Raw genomic sequence first — 17989 nt, 5'->3', positions numbered from 1 at the left:
ATTTGGCATTCACTTCACCACATGTTTTTCCTCTGATTTATAATCTATCCTATACCAATTTTATCATAACTGTTTATTTTTCAGATGTTTAAAATGACAGCTTTCAAATTTAGCAAAAAGAAAAAATTTCTTCAAACTTCCTTAAAGGTACATTAAACAAAAGTCTACTTCCTTAGCCTCATGTTTTAGCTGCACCAGAGGGAACTGTTCTTGCTCCCTTCTAGCCCATTCGTGTTCCAGGACACAGCACTAGCTGTTGTCTCATCAAGAACAATCTTCTAGACATGTTAATGTCACTTATTCTTGTCATTACATCTCGATTTAAAAAAAATCAAACAAAAAGCCAAAGCAAGTAAAATTGACATGTAATCTCCTAGTGTTAAATGGTGTATTTCTCCCATATTGGAATACTATTGTAGAAATATCCATCTAACAGGGTAGCTAAGTATATTTCCTCAGGAAAAGTGGCAAAGCTGTCATTACAGCTTTAGATGAATAAATAGTCCATTATAAAAAATAATCATATCTAATTACTCCTTGTAGGCAGAACTGGCAACAATAGGCCTGAAGGAGAGATTGTGGTAGCTTGGAAAAATTGTGTCTCCAAATGTTTCTAAATGTGTGCCTACCTAATTCTTACTGCAAATTAAACTTTTAGTATATTGGTACATAGCTGTGGTATCCTGAGGTGTTTTTGGAAACTGAATCCCATGCCCTTCTATTCACATGTGTAAATGTATGGGCCTTCTGTGTAAGGCTGGCCCTCTTCTTTTACCACTGACCCCTTCATCTTAGAAAATACTAGAAAATCCTAAAGCAGATCAGTGCTTTGGGAAATTGCCTTATCACCAATAGCAAACATTTGCACACCTAGCCAGCTCCACATACACCTCTTATTCCATAGTGTCTGCAGAACCAAGGGCAAAAGTATGAATGGCTTTCCTGCAAGGGCAGTGAGGCTTTCAAAGCAAAGGGAGAAATGCTGAGCATTTCCAGTCCATGCAATTTTTGCCCATTAGAAAGATTTGGAGATGCTCTTTCATTGAACCCCTTCCAGCTAACAGCAAAGCCCATCTGGAGTACAAAGGCTCTAAGTCTAAGAAAAAAGACAAGGTTGGTGTGCCTTCCCCTTTCAGGGGTGCTAATAAGGAAAAATGCTGAACTACTGTGATTACCCATGACTTGAAAATAGCTCATCACCTGCCAATATGAAGGAAAGCCCCAGAGGGCTATGAAAATGCTGGGAAGAACAATGGCTTTGGAGACAGACTCTTTGTGATGTGTGAGAGAAGCATCCCTGCAGACTGCAAAACAGCCAGCCCTGTGCAATGAGTTCTTATTATAAGTGAACCCTGAAAACTGGTCCTGGGGTGTTCCCATGGCATAGAGGAGGCAAAGGCGCTTTCACAAAACAATCAGGCCCATAAACTTGAAATGAAGGGGAGAGATGGCCAGCAATTATCCAGAAGACTCAAACATTAGATAAGCAGCCAATTTAAGGTATTTCATGGTGGGGCAAAGCTCTCCTCAAATTTGGCAGATAATTGTTAGCCCGCTGTCTACTTTATGTGTTATTGTGTAGACTTAATCACACTGTGAAATCCCTCTTGTCTTCAGTCTTAAGTGCCACTGGAACGCTGTGAGCATGGTCACATGAGGTTCATTAGGAGCGGGAGCTTGGCTTTGTGGAGCCTGGCTAGCTGGCTGTTCCCTGGAATCTTTTCTGTGATATCACAAAGCTCCTGTGTTACGGCCATTGTGGGCCCTGAAGCAGAGCATCTCACAGCCCAGCAAGACATAATGTCTCATGGTGGCCTGCTTCGTTGGCAGGTGTTAAGCTTTTGTTGTTATGATTACAATGGTTTTGTTTCACCATGAATCACTTAGACTGCATATTGCCACAGCCTGAGTTCTCATTTATGGACAACTTTTCCTTTTATTTACTGCAGCTTCAAGACAACCCAGATTTATTTATGATTTTGTATGTGTGTGTGTGTGTGTGTGTGTGTGTGTGTGTGTGCGCGCACTGTGGAAATGGGTACAAGGAGAGGGGTTCTCAAAAACTGAGGAGGGGAGACTGTCTCTTTAGTGAAGTCATGTACTGCTCACCCTCGTAAAGTGCACTCACAGACCTGTGGAGACAGGATCGTGCAGTTGGCGAATACCATGCAGGCTTATGGAGCTACCTTATTCCATAATGCTCTAACAGGGACAGGCAGGGCAAACAGACTGATTTGTGCCAGGGCCCAGGATATGACTCTTAATTACGAGACAGCAAGGAACATGCAAATGTCTCCTTTAGCTCAGGGCCTTCCATGATCAGATCCCTGCTTCTGATGGTCCGACATCTTTCCCATGATTCCTAGCTCCTACATCAACATACTGCCTTTGAACAACCTTGAAACATGACTACTACTGAGACTTGAAAGAATTCTGAGATGGTCTTTCTCTTTCTCTTGCCCATCCTACCCCACACATATGCTTGGCACTGGTAGTGTGTTTCTCAAGACCAGAATTCTCTTATTCTAAATGATATGAGGTTGCTTTCTTTAGTTTCAAAGGCCAGTGGTCATTAAAGTTGCAGCCTTCTTGCCTAGTGATCATTCGCATCGATCTGTGCAGTTCTTATCAGTTACTTGGTGTGGAGTCCCACGCAGGATATGGAAACACCAGAAGAGAGTTCAGATCTTCAGGGAAGTAGTAATCCTGTGTTAGTAGCCAGTAAAATTTCACCAAGTTTCGCTGTCACTAATTCGTAGTGTGGCTTCGGCCAAGTCCCTGAGCACTTCTGGATTTTAATTTCTTAAGTGTATAAAATGGAAGAACTATTAAAAGTGAACAAGGTTCCTAAAGTGAAAATACACATAGATACGACACAGGTACCATTTCCCAGTAGGCCAGGTGGGGGTTTAAGTAAGCCCACAAGAGTGTTTCTGCAGAAAGTATTCTCTCCTTGGTCCTGATCCATCACTGGAAAACATGAGGCAGAAAGGTGTTTTGTACGTACTGAGGACCACGCCCAGGGCCTTAGGGCAGTGTGTATGTATTTTGCCTTTGAATTATAGTCCCATTCTAAATCTTTTAATTTCTTCAAACAAATCACTTCTGCAAACTAGATTCTAGCCATCACTTAACGGACCTCAGGTACTCTGGGGTATTTCCATGCCTACTCTCTGTAACATTTAAGGCCACCTGGAAACCACCACGCAAACTGAATTCACAGCTGTGTGTCCACCTTGAGAAAGAGAGTCATGAAGGCCTTCCGGCTATCAGTGAGTAAGAGCAGTGCTGATCATTCCTTCGAGTTTCAGTGGGTCCAAGCTAATGAAAACTGAAGCACTGTTGCTGGCTATGAGGAAGAAGAAGCTTAAAAAGAACATTAAAGAAAACAAAACTCCATTTTTAACTACAGGGCATATCTAGCCAGAGGCATCCATAAGGAAGAGCAACTGAAAGGATGTCTGTATAATTCACCACAAGACACTGGAGACTTCACAAACCCTCCCACAGCTGTAAGAAATAAAAGCTTAGGAATCCAGAGAAAGGGGTAATCAAATGGGCCCAGTAGTCCGTACAAGTCATCAAATAACACAGAGGCAGAAATGTGCTGTGATAGATAACATACTGAACACAGCGAAACTCTCAGGTCGAACAACATTTTTGAAGAAGACTGCTTTCGAAATCTTTGAAGTTTTTAAAGGTAGAGAAATAAGCAGAGGCTGCAAACCTAGGAAGAGGGGAGGATGCCTCCTGACTAATGAGTAGAAAGTGATCCTGTTGCCATAGCAACCTGAAGATACACAAAAGAAAACATCACTTCCTTAAAATATGCCTGATGATGAATAGGCAAAATCTTTCAAAATATCTTTTTAAAAAATATGAGCGACTCTTTTTAAAAAAAAAAAAAAAAAAGAACGAATCTCACAGGATGACTCTTGGAGTTTTATACTTCAGATAACAGGCTTGTTTACATAAGCCTTAGACCGTTTACATGAACCAGCAGTTTAGGCCAAAAGTAATGACCAAAAAAAAAAATATGTCTACTGGAAAATAAATGTTGTTCTCAACAATTTTGTTTCTGCTTAAGCAGTAAGTGAGATAAATGGGTTTGCCTTGTTTTTCCCCTTTCCAACGATGCATTTAGTTGGAGTGATTCCTTGGATGTTTGGAATGTGAAACAAATCCAAGAAGCCTGTAGAGGGAAGGTAATGCCTGCTCTAACCCGGCCTCCTTCTAATGGAGGTGGCAGAAAACAGGATGTTGCCTGCACTGCCTGCTGCTCTTCTCCTCCAGCCTTGCCCCTGGGCTGCAGGACCCCAGCGCCCACAGGAGTGGTCTGTCCCATTCCTGATTCAAGTTGGGAACCACACTCTGAATAAACTAGATATTCATAGCAGTACCTCGAAGGCTGTGATGATGAAGTGACATGGGGACTCCTTACATGATGGAGGAGGCACTCTTTTACATTTTTTTTTTTTTTTACATTTTTACACTTTTACATGAAACATTTGTTTCATGTCAGGGGACCACATGCAATATCACATGTGTGGACACAAGAGGACAATATATGGGAATTGGTTCTCTTCTTCCACCGTGCATGTGTGTGTTTGTGTAAATGGTGCCAGTGCAGAGGCCAGAGGACAACTTGTAGGACTCAGTTATTTCCTTCTACCATTTGGGTTCTGGATCCAACTCAAGTCACGTGGTTTTTGTGGTAAATACTTTACCTGCCGAACCATCTCAACCGCCCTTACTCACTTTGCAGCAGGGCGAACCATGAAGTTCAGTAAACACACTGAATGCCTTCTGGCTTCTTTCATTTTCTGCCTGTATCTGCATGATTCCTACCCACTTCAATTCACGGCTTCAAATATAGCTGCTCAAGCTTAAATGCTGGGAAACCTCAGTCCTCCTTCCCACTCCGGATTTGGTTAGCTAATAATCAGCCAACACTCTCTCCAAGATTCAGAGGAGAGCGAGAATTAATGGTGGGGAAGTAAAACAAACAAACAAACCAAAAACAAACAAACAAAGAAAAACCGCTCAGTGCCAGGTATGGAAGCACACACCTGAAGTCCTAGCACTGGCCAAGCCAAAGCAGGAGGATCACAAGTTCATGACTAACCCAGATCAGTTGGATACAATGAATTTCTTCTCCAGAACAGAGCAATCACACAAAGCCTTCCTCTTTCCATTCATCAGCAGACGTTTGAAAGAAGGCTTAAACGACTATCTTTCAATATTTTAAAGGTTTAGACAAAAACATAGGGCAACCATGCCCCCACCCCCAACTAGTGACAAGTCATATCATTGCTATTTGAAGGCGGCTGTGACAGTATACCAGAAACCAGGGGAGCTGAAAACCATAGCAACATATTCTCTCTCTGTTCTGGAGGATGGAGGTCTGAAGTCAGGGGTCAGAGCCTTATCAGCAGTGCTGGCTCCTTCCGACATCTCTGAGGGAGGCTCTTCCTGGACATGTTCCTAGCCCCTGGTGGCTGATTACTATCTTTGACTTCTTTGGCTTGCCACTGCATACCTCATCTGTGCCTCTGTGGTATCATGTGCTTCTTCCTTCTGTGTCAGCTTATCTGTATCTTCACATGACTTTTTTAAATGGAAATGAGCCACTAGCTTTATGTCAGTGACAACTCTAATATTAATGACTTCATCCTAACTTGACTCTAATTACAAGGAAGGCCCAATTCAGGGGTTCTAAACATATGACTGACATATGACTGAGGGTCATAATTCAATTCACAACAATCTCAAGTCATTGCTACTGTTTTTCCTGGTTTGAGACAGGGTCTTTCTGTGCAGCTCTGGCTGACACAGACCTGGATTCTAGACTAAGTGGCCTCGAACTCTCCGGAGTGATAGGATTAAAGGTGTGTACTGCCACACCCTACTCATTTCTATTTTCTATCTTTCATTCTGTCCACTTATACCCATCTCAACAATAATCGTGGTCATTTAACAAAGGACACATAATCTAGGAAATGTGTCATTAGAGCATTTCATCATCGTGTACCCATAGAGTACACTTAAGAAAAACTGAGCTGTCTATGACTTTCCTCAGCCTTATAATTATATGCCCTTCCCACCGGGTATATGATCCACCATTGACCAAAACAACATCTTTATGAAGCACATGACTTCAGGCCACCAAAGTGTGTTGTTTACCTGAGTATGGACTGCAGTGATCTCAGAGCCCTTTTTTACTCTGTGATGCATAGTGTTCATTGTCAACTTGAGGGATTTGGAAGCGCCACTGGAACTCAGCACTGAATCACTCTTTATGGGTGTTTTCAGGACTGTTTAACTGAGCAAGGAAGACCCATTCTGATTGCAGGCAGCACCATATCATGGGCTACGGTCTTAGACGGAATAAAAGGGAGAAAGTGAGCTGAGCACCAGCAGTCTTTGCCACCATGGGCATGGTGCCTCACACCCCTCCCTTTCCAACTGTGATGGACTGTACCCTCAAATCTTTCCTTAAAGGTAACTAACGCCTGTTCCCACTCCCTAAGTTCATCCCCTGCACTAGAACATGGGATTCTCTCTAAACGTGAACCCTGTGGTAGTGGTTTACCCATCACAGACATTCTCCTGTGTCCTTAGGAAAAGTCCACACTTCCTCTAAGCATTGTGGAGAGGCTTCTCAATCCAGCCGCTAACCTCTTCAGCATGCTCACTCTGTCTCTTGCTTCCTCAAGCCTCACTCCAGCTCTGGACTCCAGCTCTTCGAAACCCTTTGCCATCTCCTCTCATAACTTTGACATCCTTTTATTTAAAATCCTGCAGATCTTCAGAGTGGGGGATGTGGCATATTTCTTCCAGCAAAGTCTCTCCGTAGCTTTTTGTCCCTCTATCTCTCTTCCTCTAACTCATCTTTTAGTTCTCAACCTTTGCCTTCACAGGGCATTATCCCACGGGTTTTTGCTACTGTGCCCCCTACACACATAATCTACTCACTCCTTAGAACTCTGTTTGTCTGTCCATCATCCTGTTAGTTATATGAGCACAAGGCATGAGCACATGAACACATACGTTGTGAGATCTTTTCACCTGCTGTGTTACCCCAGACTCTGAATTCTACCTTACACTATGAGTAACCTCTGTAGGCCTAGCATACATATGTTAGGGCTCAAAATACATGTGTAAGCCAGTGAGATGGCTCAGAGTGTACCAGTGCTTGAGTTGAATCCCTAAAACCCACATGATGGTAAGAGGAGAGAGCCAACTCCTGCAAGTTGGCCTCTGGCTTCCTCATACATGCTGTGACACATGTGTGTCTGAAGGCATGTGTATATACATGTAAATGTAATTTTAAAATATATAATATTTAATTAAAATATATAATAGTGTGAGACCCTGGCTCTAAAATGTACATGCAGAGTGAAGGAATCTGAGACTAGGACTAAGCACTGTGACTAGCTAAATACAATATATTTCTCAACTGGGACAGATTATTAATGTTCAGTGTGTCCCAAGCTGATGGATGTTGTAAAGCTACTACAGCTATTATTAGTCGCACAGGAGAAAAGCCCCACTCTGGCAGAAGAACCAGAGGTTTGAAACAGACAATGCTTCATACAGTCACATGATGGAGGAACTGGTCCTTGACCCTGCATCCCTCCTGGCTCTTAACTCTAGCTCTTTCATCAGTTTCTAAGAGTTTGCTGCCACTGAATTAGGCTGAAATAACAAATGCCCTTTCACTTCAAGCTTCCGGGTCTTCGCCCCAACTATTATCTTTCTTATTATGTACTCCGTTCCTTTATCCCTCTCCATGGGTCAATAGCTACTTTTGATTTATTTTGCAATTTCACTATGATGGTCTTCATGTAGATTTAAGAAAGTAAAATAACCACACATATTTGTTCCTATAACTGATTGGTGCCTTTTAACAAGTCTCTAAAAACTCTCAGCTGTCTATTCTCCTTGAACATTCACTCTCTCCATTCACACAATTATTTCACTCTGGAATTAACCATTTCTTGGGTCACCTCACTTTCCTGGCTTCTCCGTCATTCTTCCTGTGCTCTTTTGTCTCTATGGGCTGGAACTTCCATCTTGTGTTATCTACCATTATTTGCTAATTCTTTCTCTTCTCTGCCTAGCTTACTATAGTAAGATGAGTTTTAGATGCCCATCATTATAGTTTTATCTTGTAGGAAATATAGCTGGCCATTTTCCAAACTAATAGGAAGTTTTAGATTGTGAGACTCTTTTATTTCTATAAAGTCATTAGATGGTTTGCTATGTTTATATTCAGTGGCCAAAAACTTCAAGATCTGGGGTCTCTGTGGGTCTGACCCTGATGTTGGTTACTTCTTCCGTCTCTTTCTCATTGTGACTGGTTTCCTTCTGTGGTTGATATTGTTCAACTATTGAGCTGAGGTTGCGGGTCAACAGTAGAGCACTTGCATTACAGAATGAAGACCTGGCATGGGAAAAAACCTTTAAACTGTGGCCGTTTTCCTTGAGATTTTACAAATGAGAAAAAAAAAATTATATATATATATATATATATATATATATATATGTGAGAGTTGAGATTACATTTTTTTCCAAGAAGCAGTAATAGCTGATCCTATCAACCTAGTTCCCCTCCAGCCTACCTACCGGGAACCACTGTGAGTTGGTTTTCTTTAGTTCTGTTCTAGAACACAAAGGCAGCATGAATTTGGCTGTACATCTTTGAGAAATTCAGTTTAGGCTCCCAGGGTTTCAGAGGATAACCTTTGGCCCTTGTTTTGGTTTAACTTACCCAACGCCAGAGACAAGGCCCAGAAGAATTTTGCTGATTCCTACTCCTAGCTTTCACTCTTCCTTAAGCTACCTTTATAGTTCTCAGATTCCTGAGCACTGTGTGTTATCTGGAAACCCTAAGTATAAGAACATTTTGATTTTTCCCATCAAGAAAGAGAAATGAAGGGCTGAGGAGATGGTTCAGTGGATGAGAGCACTTGTTGCACAGCGTGGAGACCTGAGTTCAAATCCCAAGAACCCACATAAAATCTTGAGCACACCTTTAACTCAAGAGCTGGGGGTGGCAGGCAGAGACAGGAGGAACTGGGACTTGTCAGCTCTGGGTTCCATAAAAGACTGTCTCAGGGAACAAAGAGCAGAGTGAAAGAGTAGGACACCCCCCAGCGTCTTCTTCTGGGCACCACTCAAATGAATACACATGTGAGCATGCACCACACATCACATACAACACATACACACACATGCACACCCGCACTCACACATGCACAGAAAGGAAAAGACCAACTAAGCGTGAAGAGAGAAAAAGAAGCATCACATTCTGGTTTCTTTCAGGCCCTGGCCAAAAATATTTTGTCGCACTAGATCAGGTGTTTGTTTTCCCTCCTATCATTTGCCACACAGTAGTTCCTAGCTTTCCAGCCTTGGTCATCACTGTCCTCTCCCCCGGCCTGCAAATTCCTTGAGGGTGAGGACTGCTGACCACACATATGCTCCTTTGCCTTTGTGGCAGGGTGTGGTTGGAAGAATATACCACGTGTTAGTTGCTTGTTCCTCCTCTAAGTCCAGTTCACAGCTAACACCTCCTTTTTCTCTTACCTATGTAGAGCCCAAGCCAGCCCAGTGAGTCACTTCACTCCTTCATCCTGTCCCCAATGTCATGTCCCTAAGTATTAGTTCTTTGATGTTTCCTGAATCTGAGTTTTCTTACCGTAGTCTTAGTTCACCCCAAATCATTTCTTCTGACCTGTCTTTCTCTAAAACATGTTTCTCACGTGTGGTGCATAGAATCCTAGTTGAGTTTAGGTGGATGTGATAGTTGTAAATGCTTCTAAGGGTAAATAGGTTATTCCCCACATAGCACCCACGGGATCCTTTTAGATTTTTTTTTCTTTTTAAAACTTTTATTTCATTTTCATGAACATTGTATGTTCTATGTATGTCTGTGCATCAAATGCATGTAGTGCCAAAGGAGACCGGAAGACAGTGTCAGATCCCTTAGAACAGGAGTTACAGACAGTTGTGAGCCACCATATTGGGTTCTGGGACTTGAACTCAAGTCCTCTGGAAGAACAGCTAATGCTCTTTGCTGCTAAGCCATCTCTGCAGACCTGGTTACCTAAATATTTTAAGCAAGGATCCCTGTAATAGAATTCTGGAGAAATATAAGAAAACATATATATGTTCAGTAGCTTTTTATTCTCTACTCTGAATCCCTTTTTTCCAACCTGGTTCTTTTTTTTAATTCTTTATTAATTACACTTTATTCACTTTGTATCCTCCCTGTGGTTCTCTCCGTCCTCCCATCCCAATTCCTCCCTTCCTCCACCCTCTGCATGCATGCCCCTCCCCAAGTCCATTGATAGGGGAGGTCTTCTTTTCCTTCCTTTTGATCCTGGTCAATTAGGTCTCATCAGGAGTGGCTGCAGTGTCTTCTGTGGCCTGGTAATGCTGCTTCCTTAGGGGGTTTTAGCTGCAGATTAGATCACATTGGGGCCTTTGGTATAAAGCTCATCATTAATAGGTGAATCTCATGCTATTCAGTATGACTCTATTTGAGCTAGTGATATATCTTAGTGGTAGCTTTTTGCCTACCATGTATGATCAGCAAAGGTGGGATGGGGTGAGAATGACTCTATTTGATCTGGACCTACCGTGACCCTGACCTCATTGCTTCCCTCTCTTTAGCTCCAGTCCAGCCTTAGAAGCTGCTGGCACCATCTTTTTCTTCTTCTTCTTCTTCTTCTTCTTCTTCTTCTTCTTCTTCTTCTTCTTCTTCTTCTTCTTCTTCTTCTTCTTCTTCTCCTTCTCCTTCTCCTTCTCCTTCTCCTTCTCCTTCTCCTTCTTCTTCTTCTTCTTCTTCTTCCTCCTCTCCTACTCCTCCCCTTCTCCTTCTTTGTCTTCTTCTCATCTTCCTCATCCTTTTTTGCCAACTCCAGACTGTCCCTGTGCTTCCAACCTTCTTGATCCTCTTGTCTCATCTTCTTAGGTGCTGGGATCACATTCATCTGCCACTATACCTTCCTACTGATGTTCCTGTAAGTCTACTTGATGTCCCTTAAACAGGCCAGTTCCCCTGACCTCTCTCTGCTGAATTTCTTGTGGCTAGCTCCTGCTAAGATTCTAGTCTCTATTCATATGGTTAGTTCTTGAACAACAATCATTCTTACTAACACATAGATCAGGGCCTCTATTCTCTTCCTACATCCTCTGTAATCTTTATCTGAATATCTAAATTTATTTGTGAGGGTTTTTTTTTCTTTCACAAGTGCCAAGGCGATATCCTTCGTACTGAACATGCAAGACAACAAAACCTCTGTCTTCATGAAGCTTGCGGTCTAGTGTCATATCGTGTATTTATATGGAAAAAAAGATTATATTTTACTTGCCTTATGATAATTACTTGCTTTTGAAAATTTTGTCAAGTAGCATGTTTTACTTTATAATTCAGAAACAGGTTACTAAATAAACTGCTTAAGACACTATCTGCTTTGAAAAGCTGTGTCTTCCACCAAAATATAAATAAGCTCCAAAATAAACGAATGCATGCATGGACACCCACACAAAGAGAGGGCCTTGTAGGAGTCAACGTGCAGGCAGCCATCATTTCTGCCTCTTCTGGCTCGGAAACATGGGGATCCACAAGGAGCTTGCCTGCTGTGGCGCTCCGTCGCTAGAACCGCAGGACTCGGTAAAGTCTGGAGCCCCCAGAGCGCTGAACCCTCCTTTAGCCAACATTTGCAGACAATGATTTTGGTTATTTATTCAGGTCTCTTCTACTGCTGCGCCTCTCTAGGGGGCTGTGCCCCACTGTTGGCTGAAGAATTTGCATTCCTGCCAAAGCAAATATTTATTCATTGTCCTTGGACACCAGGGAGGACAAAATGATTGAAAAGCATCAACAGTCCATCCGACCAAATGTTTTGTATTCCAGTATCATTGAACCTTCCAGAAAAGTCAGCACTGGCAAAACTGTTAGAGGATCTGCTTTGTATCCTAATAATATTTGAAGCAATTCTAACTATAAGGCCTATTTGAATTTATGTATTTTTTTAATACTGTCTGAGCCTTATAATTAGTTACACTCTTCGGGCATATAAATCTCTCACCCAATCTGTTATCCTCAGTGGGCTGAAAAATGTCAGGAACTCCCCTGTCATTGTGACAGCATTGTGTGATAACTAAAAACATATTTACTCAGGAAGAATATACATTATTGACAGTTTGCTTAATTATCTCTCTAAGCAGCCGAAGTATCGATGGTTTCCAGTGTTGCATCTGCCCTCAGAGGGAGTCTTGAAATATCTCAGCAGGGCAAATGAAGTAAATGCTCAGGAAAGGAATGGTGGAAACATTCTTGGCCCCCAAGACAGCTCAGCCTGGTTAGTAAGTCTGAGGCAGAGCCAGCAGTAACCCCATTTCCCAGCCATATGCTCTCTTTGCAGACTCCTATCAGAAAGATAGTCTGTTTTAAAGTGAATTTTATCCAAAAAGTTTGCACAAACATCTCTGTGAGTATGGGCCCCATCCCTAGGAAGAACACCAAGTGGCATGGAAATTAATTTGCACTAGTGGTATAGAAATTTGGAAGTGCTGAGGGGCAAAATGGGAAGATGAGAAAGTAGAAGTGGACAGGGAAGAAAGGGAATATCAAGAGCAAAACCAAATGACAGCTGACTCAGGGCAGATCTGTAGAGACGATGTTTCAAATGTGGCAGAACTTTGGGGTGGGGAGGGAGGTTGTTTGTATGAGAGCATGTGTGCATACAACTCTGGTTATACATAGTGGCCAGAGACCAACATCAGTATGTCTTCCTTAATCATTTCTGTACCTTTTTATTAAACGTTTACAAACCATTGCCTTTATCTACATGCCGTGTACATATGTATGTGTGTCCTAGCCCTTCTTTACTGATGTTTTGATTTTGCTTGGGGGATGAGTCTTCGTTTAGGCTTTTAGACAAAGACTCCCTATTTTATTATTTTGTCAGGCTGGGCTCAAGGACTCCTCCTATCTCAGCCTCTTGAGCAGCTAGTTCTACATACACACCCTTTGACACCCAACATCTTTCCTCTCTTTTCCTTAGTCTCATTTGTCTTAATAAATTCTGTTGTAGTTGCCTTCTGCTGGCATACACCTTTAATCTCAGAACCCAGGAGGCAGAGAAAGGCTGATGTCTTATGAGTTTGAGGCCAGCCTGGTCTACAAAGTGAGTCTAGGACAGCCAGGGATCTGTTACACAGAGAAACCCTGTAAAGAAAGAAAGAAAGAAAGAAAGAAAGAAAGAAAGAAAGAAAGAAAGAAAGGAAGGAAGGAAGGAAGGAAGGAAGGAAGGAAGGAAGGAAGGAAGGAAGGAAGGAAGGAAGGAAGGAAGGGGGAAGGAGGGAGGGAGGGAAGAAAGAAAAAAAGAGAAAGAAAGAAAGAAAGAAAGAAAGAAAGAAAGAAAGAAAGAAAGAAAGAAGGAAAGAAATTCTGTTGTGAGATTTGTTGAGGAAACAGACATTTTACACATGTAATACACGTGTGAGTGTGTGTGTGTGTGTGTGTGTGTGGTGTGCATACTACATCCATGAACACAGCTGTATGTCATCCCTTCACTGGCCTGACAGGAGAATATCCCCATGTTAAATACCATTGAGAAAAAAAATGTCAGCTGCAGTCTGCTGGCACAGCTTTCTTGTACATTCATGTCTCTTTTGACAGATGAGATTTCTGATTGGTTTTTATTGAGACGTGAACACAGTTGTCACATGGAAAATTTGTTCTGATAAACCTATGTGTGGACTAAGACTGTAGGGGTGTGGTGAGGTGGGGAGAGTATAATTTAATCATATTATCTAAACCCTTTCTTCCATAACTGTATTTCCCACTTCTCTCCTGACCTGAAAAGTTCATGAAAAATAAATAGCCTAGCCATAAACGGGGAAGAGCTGGAAGCCAAGAGCTGAGGGTCTTCACATACATGCAAATCAATGAGCCCACCAGAAAGCCATGAGTAACACTAAGAAGCCAAATGTAACCACGGGTTTTGTTCATGGCTAAATGTGAGCTCAGGAGCTCAGATGTAACATTCAGTTAGATGGAGCCAAAGCCACTGGTCTCCACAGACAGATCACTGCTCAACACAACCTTCTGGATTTCAGAGAAACCAAAACGTTACAGTCACATTTGCTTTTATGCTATCCTCTTCAAATTTCCAACTTAGCACACTTTTTTAAATATATGAAAATATTCATGTGCTAATACATAATAGATGATGATGTTAATAATGGATAATTTATACACACATAATTCATATTAGTTGTCTTTAATCCAATGGGGTCATCAGTAGAAAAATATGGAGATTGCCAGGTGAGATTGCCATTGTTGGTGAAGCTGATGAGTAGAGCTAGAAATCTAGGTAGTCTGACTGGAGATAACTTTGGTCCACTACTTACCTAAGTGTTAGAGTCACTGGCCACGTTGGTCAGAAGATCCCAAAGTTCAGTTAGAGACCCGGTGACTGGACCAGGGAAGGTGACAGAGCCACTGAGATCATGGGGGGGGGGGGGGAAGCAGACACCAGGCTATCCTGATTTACAAAAGAATAGATAATGTCTTATGGAACATTTATAAATGTAGCCCGAAAGAGTCACAGTGGAAGTGACTTAAGAAACGACCAACACCTAAGGGAGTTGGGGACCTAGGGTTGAAGACACACATTTGGTATATTCTTTAGTCCTCCTCCTGGACCACATTAGTAAGCAACACCTCACAGTAAGGAGACACAAGATTTCAGTGAGGAGGGTAGACCAGGGTCTGGCTATCACAGGGAAAGAGCCACAGGGTGGTTAAGAGGACCTGGACATAAATGTCCCCTGTGTTCAAGTCTTCTTAAGCAACTAGCTTAAGAAGTTACTACAACACGGCTAATTGACACACATATTCTATAACAAATGCCAGCCCTTAAGATGCCAAGTTTTCTATCTCACCTAAGTAAATAACCATGCAAGAAAATTTTTTGATAAAACAAATTTATATATTTTAACTTATATGCTCCCTTAGTTATAAAACCCAAAGTTTATGTAAGTTGTAAAACTAGCAGTTTAAAATGTTTAGAGTTCCATCTCAATTCAAAAGGAAACCCCCCCTTTTAATACAGTTTATAGGAAATATGTGGGCAACCCCTCCCATGGTCCTACTTGACTCCCATCCAATGGGGAAGGGAAGGCTGTGAGCATTGCTGAGATCAAAACATCCCTGACAGAGACTGTCACTGACCACTGGGATCCTCCTGAGAACCAGTGCCAATGTTTCCTTGAAAACAGGAGTTTGTGATGAGGTCCAGTAACGATAATTCCCCAAGGATGCAGTCAAAGCATGAGCCAAGGAATGGTGAAGGTATCTCAGTCCTGCCCACCCACCCTCCTGAAAATAAGACAATTAACATGTACCTTCTCTGGAAGGAGAAAATAGGTCCTATGTTGAATAGGCTCTGTTTGAACCATCTCCTTTGTGGGATGTGACCAGCTATGAGCCACTAATTGTTTCTGATAGCATTGTTTCTGAATGTCTGAGACTCTCTCTCTCTGAATTCTCACTGGCCAATACAAGTCCTCAGTTCAAAAATCTTGAAAAGATCAAATAACCAGAGCTGCCTAAACGTCTGCCTTTAGATAACATCTTCCAAGACAGTTAACATTCTGGCTGATTTATACTCCTCTTTCCCCTCCCAACTCCCAGACAACACTCACTGGATGCTACTCCTTAAGTGACCCCCGCCTTCCGGTTCAATGAGAGTTGACTTGGGGTCACCTTCCAGGAAGAAGGTTGTTGCCATCTTCCTTAACCCAACAAACAGCTGCCTCTCAGTGGTCAAGCTAAGTCCGTTTAGTCCATGTCTGACTTGTAGATCCACTGGAGTGGGGAAAAAATGTTTTTAAAGGATTCTCATTCTTTAGAACAACCGATAATAATGGGGGGGGGGGAGGGAACAGGCATCTATAAGCTATTAGTGGCCTCAGCTCCCAACCTGTGCATTATTCATGTGTGCAAACTGTCATAAAGAAACCAAATTCTCTGTGCAACCAGGCTGTAAAAGTTTCTGCATTCAACTACATTGGTATGCACATTTCTGAGGATTGGTTCAATTTAACATTTTCATGAGCGACCTGCTTAAAAGAGCAAAGAGCAAGCTCATTAAGTTCCTAGATGGGAGAGATGACCATAACATTAGTGAGCAGGATTAGAATTTCCCCCAGCCCTCGCTAAATTAGCAAAACTGTCAGAGTCAAGTATGTTCATTGGGACAGGCAGGGAAAATCGAACTGCCCAGAGGCAGGCTGAGTAGAAGCAAGGTATTGGGAAGATGGACTATGAATGCAGAAATAGACTCATAGTGAAAACTGAACTAGCCTTGGTGTCTGGAGGCCTCTGCACCCCTGAAAATACACTCAGACCCCCCATTTTGTACAGTATGAAAGGAGAAAGCAACCCCATAAGGTTCCCAAGAAGGCCAGAGAGTATTTCCTTCTCACTAGCACCTAGTTCCAGGTCCCTGGGTCCACTTCATTAGCCTGGTTTTAGGCTCATTTCATCATCCTATTTTTACCTTGTTACAAACTACATTGATGCAGATACTAAAAACCATTCCATTGTCAGAGCACATCATCATAGCCTCCAGCAGAACCACCTCTCCCTTCTTGGTTATTTTGGCTCCTTCTTATTGTTGTTTGGGACAGAGTATCACTGTGTAGCTCTTGCTGGCCTAGAACTCTGTATGTAGACTGGGCTAGCCTGGAACTCACAGAGATCTGCCCTACCCCTGCCTCTGAGTGCTGCGATCAAAGGCGGGTACTCATGCCCAGCTACTTTGTCTCTGTTCAAGCCTTCCAACTACACTGCTTCTATAAGGAACTTAACAGGAGGCCCCTAAACAAATAAGGTTCTAACTCTAAGAAGAAAAGCTGAATGAAACGGAGTCTCAAACTGATTAATACTCTAGCCAGATTTTGCAAACTTTTCCTGTAAAGTAATAAAGAGCCCAGACTTGGGTCTTTGATGCAGCTATTCACTTACGATGATACTGTAGTCTAGGAGTGTTCTAATATAACATTAGTGGACAAAAATGGATCTGGCTCTTGATTGGGCCAGAGTTTCCCAACTTCTGCTAGATTCAGTTTTGTAATCTTCAACTTTCAGAGAGTCTCAGCAGGCATCTTGTCCAACCAGTTCATTTTGTACCCGCAAAGACCAGGACCTAGAAAATATGATGATTTTTATTCACATTCACAAGACATTTAAGGCTGTGTTAAAAGCTTCAAACTAGACAAGAATATCCCAATTCCCAGGTCAGTGTTCTTTACCCATCATCAGGCTGTTTCCAGAAAGTTCTGAGGTTCCCTGCTTATCTGTGAGGTAGCGAAGCATCTTCAAAGAGTCGTACCATAAAATGTCTGCGCTGCTCTCATGTCTTAGTTCAATATGTAATGCCTGGTTCAAATGACACCCCTCCCTAGGCGGGGTCAAGACAAGTCTGTGATTAAAACCTTGGGTGGGGTTATCTCTCCCCTGCAACCATCAGGTTTTCAGATAAGCAGAAGGACAGCTTAGAACAGCTTAGAAAGGACAGCTTTTCCAGTGATTTCAAGGCTATAGTAGTTTCAGTTTAAGTGAAGTTAAAGTTGCCTAAAGTAAACTGAAGTTAAAAATCTTCATGTGCCAAAAGAAATCATTTAGGAAGAAGCTGTTCTTCATCTCCTGTGCAAATGGAAGGAGCAAGAGTGGGTTATAGGTCAGATGGAAGGAAGAACTGCCAGAAGGGCTTGCGTGGAAGAACTTGAGGCCAGCACAGGCGATAGAATCTCCTCGGTAACCAGATTCAAGAGTAGCATCTTCTGGGTGATGACTCTTATTGAAAGGAGCGAAGCAAAAGCATGTTCTGAGCCAACAGGAGCATGTTGAATCATTATGACTAAAGAAAACAAAACAGTTTCTTTCAGAATGTTATAAAGTGAA

The 17989-nt window shown here is 42.2% G+C and overlaps 1 protein-coding gene across 2 annotated transcripts in view; it reads left to right on the top strand.

Moving 5' to 3' along the window:
* Pcsk5 (proprotein convertase subtilisin/kexin type 5) overlaps positions 1 to 17989 on the top strand; it is a 424706-nt gene that overhangs the window by 360010 nt on the left and 46707 nt on the right. The gene's annotated exons all lie outside the window — the stretch shown is intronic.

Source organism: Meriones unguiculatus, chromosome 1, assembly GCF_030254825.1.
Source record: "Meriones unguiculatus strain TT.TT164.6M chromosome 1, Bangor_MerUng_6.1, whole genome shotgun sequence".
Classification (NCBI taxonomy): domain Eukaryota; kingdom Metazoa; phylum Chordata; class Mammalia; order Rodentia; family Muridae; genus Meriones; species Meriones unguiculatus.
The sequence above is the reverse complement of the archived record's forward strand: the minus strand, read 5'-3'. Positions and strand labels throughout refer to the sequence as shown.